Genomic DNA, 5,124 nt, shown 5'->3' on the forward strand with positions numbered 1-5,124 from the left:
GAAGTCCCCATGGAATACCAAAAGCAGACTTTGGGGCCCGGGCGTGGCACCCCATCAGACTCAATTGGAAAACACTCCTAAAGGCCAACAAACAGTCCTTGGACTAACTAGGTTTTTCTTTGTTGTTGTTGTTTTGTTTCCTTTTGTGGCTTTGTTTGCTCTGTCTCGACAGTCCTGCTATTCATGTTTCAGGGCTAATCACTCAGAGTGAACAGCTTATCCTTTCTTCCTAGTCCAGTGGTCTCAACCTGGGGGTCGCGACCCCTTGGGGATTTATAACAGTAGCAAAATTACGGTTCTGATGCAGCAACAAAATAATTTTATGGCTGGGGGGTCACCACAACATCAGGAGCTGTATGAAAGGGTCGCCGCATTAGGAAGGTTGAGATGCACACCGTCTTCGTCTGGAAGCTCCACTGAAGCTTGTTTACCAGAGGTGACCGTGCTGGTATTTGAAATACCAGTGGCATAGCTTTTAGCATCACAGTAGCACAAAAGCCCACCAGTGTGACCGATGACAGAATGGGGATGTTAGAGTTGCCTTCAGTTCAACTGGGGAGGACTGAGAGGGACAGTGACCAGAAAAGCAAGAGTTGACTGGGGGACCCAGGGGAGAGAGATCCAAGAAAGCGATTCCTTTGCAGGTGCAATCTTATAAAACCTGCTGAAAGTGATTAGAAAGCACTCGGATAAAGGGAGAGCTGTTCTAGGTGCATTAATTGGAAACCTTAATGTGGCTCGATGTCAGTATCACCCCAAGTCACCTGTGGATTTAATGCATCCCTATCAAAACCCCAGTAGCTACCTTTACAGATGGGGAAAGAAACCCCCCGGTGCGTATGCAATGGCAGATGTCCCTGAATAGCTAGTGTAGTACTGAAAGAGCAGAACACAACAGGAAAACTCAGATGTCCCGATTGAAAATATACTGTATAGGCACAGAAATCAAAACAGCCTGTTGCTGGAATAACAATACACACACAAACCAGCGAGATGGTACTGAGTGTTCCGAGATTCACCCACCTGTCTGTGGTCATCTGATGTTAAGCCAGGATGAAAGTCCATTGGATGAAGAAGAAGTGTCCAAGATGGAGCCTGGTCTGCTGTTGCTCGGACTAAAGTGGTGCAACCGCTCTGGAAACAGTGCGGTGCTTCCTACGTTTTAAAAGAAGCTAGAAAGAGAAGAGCCCACTTCCAGGCGTATTCCCTAAGAGATCTGATAGTAGAGACACGTGTTCACTACACCACTATTGGTACTGGCAAAAAGATGGAAATGCCCCGAGAACTGTCGGGGGTGATCAGATAAACAAAACGTACGTATATGAGGGAACTTCGGAAAGTTCAGGAGACATTGAATGAAAAGATAAATGAAGATAGTGGGGTCCCCCCCCATGAACACCTGTACACATTTTGAAGTCAACTCTTAAGAAGAGTAAGTCAAAAAGTATTGCTACCAAATCATAGACCACTTCATTCAACAAACATCCCAAAATGTGAACCTGATGTTTCTCCAGTGTCCTTCCTCGAGGTCTGCCCAGTCCTGACGGTGGTGTGCCCATCTGTCCACCTCTTCCCCAGAGCAGTCTGCACTCGGATCAGTGTCACCCCCTTCAGAAACCCAGAGCACGTTCTGTATACACTGTCCCTGAGTTTTGAGAACAGACCAGAGAGCCCGGGGAAAGTGGGGGTCTGAGAGGGCAGCCCTGGCTCCCCGTCAAAGAGTGAGCAGATGCAGCGACAGGAAGGGAAACGTTCCGCAGCCCAGCGCTCCTGACATCTTGCTCATCAGTCCAAATGTCAATCTTCTTAAAGCTCTTTCCTAACAAGCCCCGTGATTTTCCCACGTCCTTTGAGAAATTCTCTCAAGATGACCCCTTTGGAGTTCCCAAAAGTCGTCACCCAGCTGTCTGAGCTGATGGCTTCTGCCTTGAATTTAACTGGCCAAGGAGTCTCTGGGAAGCCATTGTACGGATCGGACCTTGATGCTGAACGCTTCTCCTGAGACTAGACCAGCATGCTACTGAGAGCACCTGTTTGCAGCGACCCGCTGGTCACAGAAAGAGGAATCAGCGTGTCTCCCTTGGCATGCACCCATGCCCTCATCACGATGCTGTTTGCGTTCCCTCGTGTGCTGTCCACGGAGGACGCAGCACCAAGCTGTGCAGGTTTGAGGGGGATGTGCTGAGTCTAGTTCCAGGGTCCAGGCCACTCTTGCGTCTCTTCCATGACTCTGCTCCACAGATGCGGAGTCCGGGCCTCACTTTGCACCTCTTTTTCTGAGAATCATTTCTTGATTCTTTGACTAGCTCAGGAGTCAGCAAACTCTATAAACTTTATAAGTATGCAGTAAATAGTTTATTTTAATTTATTACTTTTTAATTAAAAGATCATTTTATTGGGGACTCTTACAACTCTTGTCACAATCTCTACATCGCCTGCATCAGGTGAATTTGGACACATGTTGCCTTCGTTCTTTTCTAGACGTTTACTTTCTATTGAACCCTTGGTATCAGCTCCTCTTTACCACCACCCCGCACCCTCCTCCCCCCAACCCTTGTAACCCTTGATAGATTATAAATTGTTATTATTTTCATCTCTCACACCTGCTGTCACTCTTCCCCCATGTTTTCTGTTGTTCTTCCCCCTGTAGGGGTGTGGTTATGTGTCGATCATTGTGATCGGTTCCCCCTTTCTCCCTTCCTCTCCCCTCTTCCCCCTACCCTTCTGGTATCACTATTCCCACTCCTGTTTCTGGATTCTGTGTGTTGTGAGCTCCCATTTCTTACCTATACCTGTGTACATGCTCCAGTCTAGTCTGAATTGAGCGGCAGCACTGGGGTCATGGTGGGGGGTGAGGAAGCCTCAAGGAACCAGAGGAATACAGTGTGCTTCATCCGTGCTTTACTGCACCCTGGTTGACTCATCCCTTCCCTGTGGCCCCTCTGTGGGGAGATTATTCCATTGTCTACAGATGGACTTTGGGTCTCTGCTCCAGCCCCCCTCATTCTCAACAATATGTTTTTGTTTGTTTGTTTGTTTGCTGTGTGTCTGCTGATGCCTATTACTGGTCCCGATAACTCCTCATGATCGCACCAGCGGTGTGCTTCTTCCATGTGGGCTTGTTGCCTCTCTGCTGAATGGCAGCCTGTGCAACTTTAAATATTTTAGTCTTTGGGGACTAAGCTGTCTCTGTCTCAGCTATTCAGCTTTGCTGGTGTGGTGTGGAAGCAGCATGGCCATGTTTCAATAAAGCTTTATTGGCAAAAATAGGCAGTGTACAGGATTTGGCCCACAGAATATAGTTTTCCAACCCGTGGCTTAGAGAAAGGCTTCCCCATCTTCCCAGCCATACCAGTGTTGACTGTGCAGGTCTGTGTGTGTGACCCTGTTCAGAGAACCTGAGACTGAACACAGAGGCAAAGAGACCTACTCCCACGCTGTCCTGTGGTGCTGGGCTGGCATTCCCATGGGGAGAACCAGGGCCAGGTGTGTGGGTGAGCCCCACGTTGAGTGTTGGTGTCCTATCTAGTGGCTCAGGAAGCGTCTGGATGGCCGTGGGGGAGCACACAGAATCGTTTTAATCAGTGGGCTTTAAGGTTCACGGCCTCTGACTACATGTAATGAGAGCAGTTTTCTAGGTTGGGGCTCATGGGTTTGATTCTAGGTTCTCTATTCAACCGGATAACCTTGGAAGGAATTTTTTTAAAAAACCTCTTAAAGTAGTAGGAAGAATCATTCCAGCTCTTTACTTTTCCACAAGCACATTGAGGGCCCAGGATGCTTTAAAGGCCACCCCTCAGCCCCCGAAAGTGAGTGTGCAAGCAGAGTAAGGTGTGCCTGGCGTTGCCATCACCCGCCATCTCCTGGGCACGCGACGTTTTGAAGTGGTAGTTTGAGAAAGGCTCTCTGACAACAGAGCGCTTTGTCGTCGCCACTTTGAGGAGGCGGTTTTGATGTGGGAGCATTTTGACGGGCTGCTCAGCTTTCTGCTTCTGGAAAAGGAAAGAACAAGCCCTCACAGAAGTTCAAAGCCTCTCACAGCTTCTCCCGCCTCGGCGTGATCCAGGAGACGGTGTGGGGGCAGCGGAGGGGAGTGGGCCTGGGAGGGGGGCAGGCCCAGAGTCAGGCCCGTGGTCCTCTGTCAGCCAAGTCATGTGTGACTGGAAGTCGTGTGTTGGGCACAATTGCCCGTCTTCGAAAGGACCGCTAATCATTTTGAACGAGGCTACTGTTCACGCTGTGGGAACGAACGAACTTACGCCTGAAAGGGACAGCCTCCTGATTCTCTGGTTCTTCAGAGGGAAGGCCCGTGTGTGCGTGCGTGTATGTGCGCGCGCGCGCGCACAGGAGCTAAGGGAGCGCCTTCAACCACAATACCATCCCTTATCCTCTGTTGTAGGCTGCACAGGAAATCCTCAATTAGATTTGTAAGAGTCATCTCCGGGCTCTTAATGATGCACATACATTAAATTTAGTATCACAGACTCTCTTTGAAGGATCGCTAAGAGTCCCTTACAGGCAAGCCCAGTTCTTCCAGACTTGTAATTTGTGCAATAATTTGTACATGCTTTTCCTAAATTTAAAAAAAAGCAAGATGCAAAAGAGACACTACTCAGAAAACTCAAATGGCAAAGCAATGAACAAAGTTGATGATTATTTTACCACTTGCGTGGTGGCTTGCCGCGGCGGCTTCCAGCGGGCTGCAACATGAGGGGCCAGGATCGCCCACACTCAGGACATCACGCTGTTGGCTGTGATTTTCTGTTGTTTTTTTCACCACGGTAAATACATATGTAACAAAACATTGGTTATTCTAGAGAAAGATTTTCCTACTTAAAAAAATGACCTTCTTTGCTGGTTACAGGGATGGACAGGGGAGGAAGAGAGGGTCACCAGGAGTAGGTGGGCGTGTGTCACCTACCGTGGGTGCAGGGTGTGACAACGGATGATAAGGAGGAGGTTAGCACCAACGATGGCAGCAGGGGAGACACAGGGCGGCGTACAAGAAAAGTGTGTTTCGCCGTCCCTTGATGGCTCCGGGCTCTAAGGGGGACAACACTGGAGACTCAGTGTTGGGACTGGCCCAGCCTGACCCTGAGACACAGAGGCAAACCGCAAAAAGCG

This window comes from Echinops telfairi, unplaced genomic scaffold (assembly GCF_000313985.2).
Source record: "Echinops telfairi isolate 266 unplaced genomic scaffold, ASM31398v2 ScPeMD7_7467;HRSCAF=8505_1, whole genome shotgun sequence".
In the NCBI taxonomy this organism is placed as follows: Eukaryota; Metazoa; Chordata; class Mammalia; order Afrosoricida; family Tenrecidae; genus Echinops; species Echinops telfairi.